We start from the raw sequence: 9,821 nt of genomic DNA on the forward strand, positions 1-9,821 counted from the left end.
TGTCCCATTAAGTAGATTAAAAGTCTACAGCGTTGTCTGACCTCCTGAATGGCGGTCTGTTAGATGTGTATGTTCAATTGCAGTTTGCAAAAAGAAGAAATTACATCAGCCGTAAGACTGTATTTATTTCTATTTGATCCTATTTGGGGCTTACACTTGGTTTAATTATACAAAGCAAGGAAATAATATGACAGCAAAGCCACTGAATTCATAAATATATTTCTATTAGTGAGAAAGGCCAAAAGAGTTATCCAATGTAAATTTACCCTTGGCTACTGAGTTATTACTCTTTCAAGGACTTGGGAAATTGGCAAGATTATTGGTGCTGTGCCAGCAGTGTTCTTAAATGCGGTTTTATAAGAGGAGGAAAAATGCTACCCCTACAAAGGTAGATGCAGATAATCTTATTTGGGTGAGGCCACTCACAATTTGCAATCCTTTAAAGGGAGTTCAGGGAGAGAATAAGCCCTCTGATATCTAGTACTGTTTACCCACTTGCCACAATAAGAAGTAAAGTCAAAATCTTGGTAAGAAATTCTCATTGTGAATGATGCATATATCACAATACTTTGATGCATGAAAAGGTTTTCCTTGCTGTGTTGTACTGAGACATAAAGGTGGTAATACCTGTGTTAAAAAGAATATGGAAGAAGTCTATACTGGGGGAGGGGGTGTGTGTGTGGGTGTGTGCATAGCAGTATGCTGGTAAATGTTTAACAACGAAACCTCTGAAATAAAAAGCCCTTGTAGTGTTTGCAAATTTCCATGAGTAAATATTCCTGTTATGGCTGATTTCAAGCTACCAACCGACTATACTGAACACAGTTCAGTAAAGAAGCTATACATGGAACAAACAAACTGGGAAACATACAGTATTCCTAGCATACCAATATAATAGACATAAATAAATAGGAAGTGATGATTTTTAGTATTTATTGTCTTTGCTTTCAAAATATTTAATTATGTTTATATAAATTTTAGTAATAGCTGTATTTAGCTGTTGGCTTGTAAAGTTCCTGAAAATTTAATACTTGGCCTTTAGGAGCTGGCCCTAGCACACCAACATGTGTGTCTGTTTGTATGTACACATGCGCACATGTGTACATGGAATGTAACTGCAGTCTTGTCAAAGTATAAACTTTGTGGGTCAAGGAGTGTGCGAATACTAGAGCCTTTGCCTTTGAAGTTTGAGTTTGAAAAGAATTCCAGAGTAAAGCAGAATGCCTGGTGGATAGAACAAAAATTGGCCATGATCAGGAATCCAGAGTGACCCCCAAAAAGTCATAGTATAAATTCAAGACTCCGTAAGAGCTTGGGTGATTAATGTCAGACTGAAAGTGAGAAGGCACTTCCACCTTGGCTGACCCCGCACCCTAGCACAAAGATTTCTAGCATGAACCTTTCAGCTCATCAGAGAACACTGCTTTTCTTTAAGTATCTAAATTTTTGGCAAAGAAATATATTTCCGTAGCCTGAAAATATCCTTGACTGTGGATCAAAGAACTTAAAAGAAGAGGCTGGATTAATTCTCACTGACCAATTATTTTATGTAGTAGATTGTGGTCACATATTTTCTTTTGGTCCAAAAATTTTATGTACACACTTCTTTTGGTAATTGACCCAGTCCTCCTGACCACACAATTGGGTTTATGACCCACCCATGTCTGCCAAAGTAGAGTATTCCATCCTTCTGGGAACAATAAGTAGCCCATAGCATCTGTGTTGGACTCCCTGGATCTAGCTGAGATGTCTCAGTTCCCAGCTACATAAGCTAACCAACTTCTCCTTTGACCATTACTGCTCCCTGCCTTCCCTCTAAATTATGCTTGTTGGTTTCTGTCACGTGCAACCAAGAGTTCTAATTAATAAAGATATTAGAACAGGCAAACAAAAACAAAAAAACCCTAGATAAAAACTTTGGGAAGACAGGCAGGCAGGCATTTTCTTTCTTGCCATCTACTATTGGAGACCTACACAGCCAGCTCTTATTCTGGAAGCCGTTGGACATCCCATGAAAATTCAGTCCACAATCCCAGTTATGCTCCTATGCTCTTACTCAGTCTTGGAAGGAATATCTGTCTAATGGGATTACTCACCCCCCCAGGGCAGAACCTTTTGGGAGAAGTCTTTTCTGTCTTGCAGGGTGGGGCTTCGAGATTTAAGAGCTAGTATTAATTGGAGCCTTTCCTGGCTGAGTAAATATTAAATTTAAATTCAGCTACGCCTTTGGTTAGCAAGTCACAACTTGAGGCTTCACCTTCCATGTTCATCTCAGGTTCTTCACAGGGAAAGAGAGTGGCCAGACAAGGGGAGAATGCAGGTTAGGGAGCAGGGAGGCTGACAAGCTAGAGACGGAGTCAGCCTGCACTGCAGAGCTGTTACTAAGCCCCATGCACTCAGTTACTCCTTCCAACTAGTTAAATATTAATCTGTGGCGCTTTTCCTGCCGTTGGGCAAAATTAGACTTTGTTTAAATAAATAATTCCTAGAGTCACCTGCCAGGAAGGCTACCTTAAACAAAGCAAGGGCTTCTCCACGTTCTAAGAGGCCAGCTGCTTGGCAGTCACAAATGAAAGACTCTAGTTTTATGGGGTGATGGGAATGTCACTGGATTTAATCCTGGCTTTCTCATTTTAACTGGAACACTGGCCACAGGACCAGAATGAAGAGTGCTGCACCTGGAAACCAACCTAGCCCTTCCCCCTGGGCTCATGGGAATGTGTCAGACTTTCCAAAGACCTGTACATACTAAAAACTAAGAACTGAGAGTCTGACCAGGCACTTTATCAGAGCTGCTGTTATTGCCAGAGTTATTGTGTGAACTGATTTGAATCTTTTAGGAAGCTGTGGGTGCTAAAAGAATGGAAAGAACTGTGAAAAGTAGAGAGTAGGGGACTAAACCTAAAGACACATTCCTAGGCATCTCTGGTCAAGGAGTTTGGCACTTATGATACTTAGCAGATGGTGGGCCTTCTAACCACTGTCGGTCCACTCTTCTGGAAGCAGTCCCTGATTTTACCCTACTGAACTACTTTCTCTCCTTGGTTGGGACCATCAGTCAAGGCACCTTGCCCACCCTCAGTCAAGGAGAGGTCTCTGACCCAAGTGAGACAATTTAGATGCTTTCTCTCAGGAATCTAAATTTTACACAAAGTGACAAAATAACTAAACTGAAGCCAATTCTTCCTAATACGATAGCATCCATCAATTCTGCTGCTTAGAAGACATGTGCTGATTCCACTCAAACTTTGCAGTTCCTGCCTGTCCTAAGTCTACTTCCTAAGTCTACTTCTTCAATTTTCCCTTTATCCTCTGAGTAACTCCACAGCCATCAAGTAAATGCCTTTTCTGTTAGTCAGAATTTGTTTCTCCTGCTTGACACCTGAGAATCATAACTGATACAGAAAATAACTGTATATGCATTTACATTATATTTATTTATATATGTTTATGGGTATGTGTTTAAACATCATCCTCCTGTACACACTGAGTATTTTTCACTTCTGTCTGTTTCAGTGCCTGAAGTTCCACCCACTGGATAGAGTTTAAAGAAGATTTTTTTAAATGCAGACATAGAAAATAGACTAGTATTGGGGTGATCGGTCAAACACAAACTGGTACCAATCAATTCAATCAGATTGCCTTCCAGTTGGTAAGAGGAAATGAGAGTTTTGTTTTGTCTGGGCAAAAGAGAGGGAAGTGATTGAGATGCGAAGGCCCAGGAGGAAATTGAGCAAGCCTGGGGAAGATCCTGATAAAGCAGCTTGAGAACCTTGCTGTCTGTGGTCAGCGGGGGGACGGGGGGGTCCCTGAAGTGAAGGACACGAAGAAAGGAAGGTCTGCAGCAAATGCCTTCTCTCTCCTTTTTCCTCTTCTTGATCCCCAGCTACCAGAAATCAGGTCGGTATTACCAGGATAAGAGAGTGGCTACTTTGTTGGGTACACAGTATCTGCGGGAAGCCCTGGGACTCTAGCTGTCTCTTTAATATTGTTTTTATGGCAATGTTTTTCTAGTATCAAGGAACTGGCATTTTCAGACCCACATTTTCTAAATGTTCCTTGCTTCTGTACTGCTTTGTTGCTTCTGGCATCACTTCTCTCCCTGGGAGGCTTGGCACTATTACTACCATTTGTTGTCATCTTAAACATTAATAAAAACTATTTACATATCAATATCCCCATGCCCTGATCACTTGGATCAAGTTGAGTGAATCCCAAATCATTTTAGTTAATAGATATTTTAATGTACAGAAATACACTTTAATTACTACACAATGATGCCCACAGTAATTAAAGAAGCTATAAGATTGTCACAGATGAGCAAAAATACATTAAAATTTGACCACAAAGAGATTTCTGGGCAATTTTACATTTAAACAAATGTAGAATCATGTTTATATATCACTGGAGCCTGTAAGCTGTGGCTTTTGTTTAGTCCTGAAACATTAATCATCATAGATCAATTTATGAACTTTCAAAGAAATTATTTCCCATACCAGGCAATATGGATTCCTCTATCATTGCCTTTACTCATCAGCCATCCATTGGAAGATGAAAAAAAATAAAATGGAGTCAGAGCAGATCTGTCCAGTTAACTAAGTTTCCTGAATTATGATCTTCCCAGCATAGCTCTAGGCAATGTTACCTGGGAGTAAAGAGAACAGAAATTCCATTCCCCACTGAGTCACTCCCCACAACATCTTGTGTGACTAACTTAACCACCCAGGGCTTTACTTACTTGATGGGAAGAGGATGAGGAAATAAGAATACCAACTACATACATAATTTGGAGTTATGGAGGTGAGATTAGTGACGAGATTTGCAAATGATCGTAAGAAGCCACAAATGACCTCTTTTTGACAGGAATATTCACAGTCAGAAATGTAAATATGCTTCACTATGTATATTCTTCCTTTCTACAAAATTTTCTCTCTACAGAGACAATTGAGACTTCCATTACTCAGAAGATAGACATGAGATTTTAACAGCATTTCATCAGATCAAAGACACTTATTCCTACATTTTACCACTTCTGAAATCTGGACATCTCTTACAATTCTTCTTTTCATATAACTGAACTAAGGATGCATCTTCCAATTCATGGCATCTTAAATTTAACAACACACAGCATGTCTTTTTCACTTATGAAAATAGGTCTACACAAACTTTCCTCCTTGGAACAATTGGCATGCTGAAAGGATCGTGGCAGCACCACTGGTTTTGGAGCCCTGAATGTTTGCAAGGGATTGCTAATTCAGAGGTAACCAGCAGCACCCCAAGCACGGCCAAACAGATTCATTTAAAACATAGCTTGGTTAAGTGAGTACTCCAACAGGAGACACACAGAATTCTATGAGACAAGCTAGCCAGATGTGGCCTGGAGGAAGGTAGTCGGGAAGAGTTCCTGGAGGAAGTGATGTCTTAGCTGAGACAGAAAGAAAGGATTGGAATTGTCCAGCATGATGCTACTACTCAAAGTATCCACTCAGTCTATTTGTGAACAGTCTTCCTTAGGTAAGTACAGAAATTGAGAGTGTTTAGAAAGCTTTATAACAGAGTAATTTTATGTCTGTTGAATCTAATTAAAAATTTGAGAATGTACTTTATGTATCTGTTTTTGGAGAAACACTGAACTAGAGGCAGTGACAAGGAGAAACTTCAGAGAGATCAGCAGCATTTGTGAGGTCCTGGACCTGAGAGGTAGAAAGTAAGAAAGGGGGTGGACACAAGTGATTACCATTTTTATGAAACTGCACATGGGAGTTAGGAGAAAAATATTAACCAAAATGTTACGATTTGATTCTTTCTGATTGGTGGTATTGTGGTATTTCAAGAGACTTTCATGTCCTTAATTTTCAGCTTCTTCACTACAATGAGTCCTGTACTGGATACATTTTGATTTTGCCTACTCAATGTGTATTCCCTTTCCAGGGAAAAGGCTCCCTGATTTCCTTCTGGGAAATCTCTGTTCCCCAAATGTGTATAGTCTTAGAGGGACCATCACTGTGCAGCCTGCTCTCCCAGGTCAAAGAGTGGGTATGGGGCTCAGGCTAGACCACTGGGTCTCTCTCCCCGGGATTTGCAAGAACAGAAGAGTGTTAGGTCATTCAGCCCACCATGGCAGCATCTAGTTGGTCCTGATACCAAGATATCTGAGTCTCTCTGGCTTCTCTGGGGGGTAAGCCTGAGTCTTCAGTTTTTCCTTACATTCTCTGAGCTACCTCATTCCCCCTGGACCATTTCCCTTTGGTTCAAGCTAGTAGAATTGGTTTCTTTGTTTGCAATTAAAGAATGTTGTCTCTTAAACATGTACATAGTATCTTTGCAATAGGAAAAAAATTGCTTATGAAACTAAAGCCTCCAGAGACTGACTATTAGTATCATGGAGTGGTGAAATGCATGGGTTTAAGAGACAGAAAGCAAGCCTCAGATCTTTCTCCAGCCACTTCCCAACTCTGTGGTTTGGAGCACATTTCTAACCCTAATCTGTGTCTCAGTTTTCTCCTTGTTAGGAGAGAATGATAAAAGCACCTACCACGGGATTATTGTGAGAATTAAATCAGGCAAGATGTGTAAAGTGCTCAGAACAGTGCTTAGCACACAAGTCCTGTATATGCATTTGCTATTTTCGTTTTGCAGATAGAGCCCTAGACTAGAATACTGTGCAGTTCTGGGGACCAGATGATTTCTCTGTGGGTTCTGTCTTGGAATTTCATTGGTTCCTACTCCAAGATTCCAATAGTCGTGAGATTCCTCCACTCACTGTCTCTACTTCTTTTCAGATTTGTTCTCTTTACCCAATCCTTACTCTCTAGCTATGGTTTATACTCAGATCCTGAGAGGAAAAGACCTTGAATGCACCAGTTAGTCTCCATCATTATCCCCATTGTGTCAATGCTGTTGCCTGGCCAGCCTGTAGGTTAGCAGCTCTTGGGAAGGGCCTTTCCTAGTCCAATCAGCTCTCGCCGACTGCAGAGCAGATCAGCGACAGGCTGAGAGCCACCTTGGACTGCTTGCCTACCTCATCACTCTGCCAGGCCTGCCAGCCACTAGGACATTTCCAGGACAGAAAGTTTAATGTTCCCACTGCAGCAACATCAGCCCCCAAGAAGCCCACCCACCTTTTTCCGGTTCCTCGGGCACTGAGTGGAATCATCAGAGGGAGCCATCTGATAGTGCTGTGGAAAGCCGGGTTCCAAGCGTGTCTTCCCAGCACATGCAGAGCGCACTGAGAACAGGGCTGTTTCTCTGCTGCTGCTGCAGGCATATTATGTCATGGGGAAAATTTTCAAAAAATTCACGTGGAGAATGAGCTTTCATGTAGAAATAATGTGCTTATAAGGAATTTTGATTTTTCCCATTTACTTAATGTGGCTGGTTTAGTGTACTGAACGTTGGGCGGTTTTATAAGAGTGCTAAGAAGATGAATTCAGGAATCCGAAGTGAATCGTGTCTGGACTTCGTGTTGATGGCTGCAGATGTTAAGACATCTGCAATTTATCAGACCAAAGTGAAGCAGACATACAGCCGCACCTGCCTTATAAAATTCCTTCAGCCTTGGGGGCATCTGGGACTGGATTCTGGTGACACTACATAAATTTCATCTCTCAATAAAGCTCTCCCCCTGGAGAGCACTTAAAAGGAATAAAGATCAGGAAGCCACATAAAACATGGCTCCGGCTTCTGTTAGGTAGGCCTGGGAGAGACAGCAAGCAGAAATAGAGTCCAAAACGAAGGAAGCCCACTATAATGGATGTACAGGGGATGGGACTCATATCTGGATAATTGACTAAAGTGTTAATCCAGCCAGCTGGTGGGAACATGATTTCCATACAACGAATCCCCTGTAACAAACTGCATTATAACATGTTTCTACTGTTCAAGAATTAAAGTATTCAAAATGATAAACCCCATTTCTTGGTTTAGGGGTAATCTTTCAGCTTAATTTAATTTCTGCATGGAAGTCAGGGGCTGCAAGGTAGGGACAAAATCTATGTGCTTCCCATACAGCACCTGGAGAAGGAGAGATGGCAAGTTTGAACTGGGAATGAAGAGGTTTGGGAAAGACGTGTTGAGGCTTCCTGAAGCCCCAGGATACAGACCATGTCAAAGTCACTGGAGCATCTTTGGAGAGCACATATCCAACTCCCCATATCCTAGGGGGAAAAAATCAGAATGGAAAAAATACACACAGGTAGCTCTTATAAATTGTAGAACTTATGCCTCGGTTTTTCTGTAACATAGTAAGAATCATAATGCTCTATTAGGATAGAAAGTTAAGTCAAACAAGCCAAGTGCTCCCTCAGCTACCAAACATTTTAGTCATGGTAAGACCGTGCTAACATCCATCCGCCTTTCAATAGCACCCGAGACATACCAATCACACCCATCCCTCTGCCACCCTAGGGTGAAGCCAGGGTTTCCCATATATCCTTCCCCTTTGTATATATTGTTTCTTCTGTCTAGAGTGCTTTTCTCTGCCTCTTCCATCTGGCAAACTTACTCAGCTCCTCAAACTTCAGCTCAGTACTTTGTTTTTCCAGAGAATCTTTTCTGACCATTCCTTTCCCTTCTCCAGAAGAAGGCATTTCTTTTATGGTCTCCATGTACTGGACACTGCTAGCTGTCCCCTCTAATCCATTTGCCCTTTCTTCAATACAAATAGAATGGTAGCTAGACATATGGCTGCCAGCCACAGACTAACTTTCCCAGCTCCAGCCCCAGCTTGCAGCTATGTGGGACCATGTGGAGAACATGAGCCGACATGACTTGTCTGCTCCCAAGCCTTAATGCATTGTTCCTCTATGCTCTAGCTCCTATGTGCAGGCTGGAACATGAATGCACCATGAACCAGCTTTGGTCATTGTATTAGTGAGCTGTCTCTATTTAACAAACCACCCCAAAGCTTCAGCTTACAACACTGATCATTTGATATCTCAGAGGGTTGGCTAGGTGGCTGGATTTCAGGCTGCGGTTCTGGCAGGGCCTGACTCCGTGCTGGGGTTGAAGTCTGATCTGCCCCTCATTCTGGGATCCAAGCTGGAGGGGCGACAGCTATACAGGGGACACTCATTGTCATGGCACAGGTACAGGAGGGCAAACCTAACCACCCAAGCTCATTTCCAACTTCTGCTTGAGCCACACCTACTGATATTCTAACTTTGCCCAAAGTGAGTAACATAATGGAGTCCAAATTCAAGGGGAGAAGCAGAGTACACCTCCCACAGAGGTTTTGGTGAATAATAATCTAATCTACTTCAACCACGCAGACAATGATAAAGTTCCAGGATGGAAGGTAAACAATCCGAAAGGAACCTGGATTCCCAAGTGACCATGTAGAACAGTCAGCCTGCCTACCCACCCTCATTCTTATGTGACATAAATAAATTCATTTTCTCTTTAAGCCACAGAATTGCTGAGTCTGTTATAACCGCTTAGCCTGTTACCCTGAGAGAGCCCAGTCTCCACTGTAACCCTTACATATCATTTGCTTTTTCTTTGATTGTTTTTCTTTCCCCATTAGAAGTTCCTTGAAAGCAACAATTGTCTTAAGTAATTTTTAAATCTCCAGCACCTAGCAGAGGACCTATCATAAAGTGAGTATTTAATGAAGGAATGCTAAATAATTAAAAGAATTTCCTATATTTCTGTTACTTTCATCCAGAAAATAGATATGTTTAATGTTCATTACCTGGGGTGGTTATGGAAATAACAAAAACACATTAGAGGCCCTAGATGATAACCTCCTTAAAGATGTGCTGATAACATGAAGAAATGTCATTCCCCCAAGGAAAGTGGCTTTAAGAGGACATTCATTTATC

This window comes from Manis pentadactyla, chromosome 6 (assembly GCF_030020395.1).
Source record: "Manis pentadactyla isolate mManPen7 chromosome 6, mManPen7.hap1, whole genome shotgun sequence".
Lineage (NCBI taxonomy): Eukaryota > Metazoa > Chordata > Mammalia > Pholidota > Manidae > Manis > Manis pentadactyla.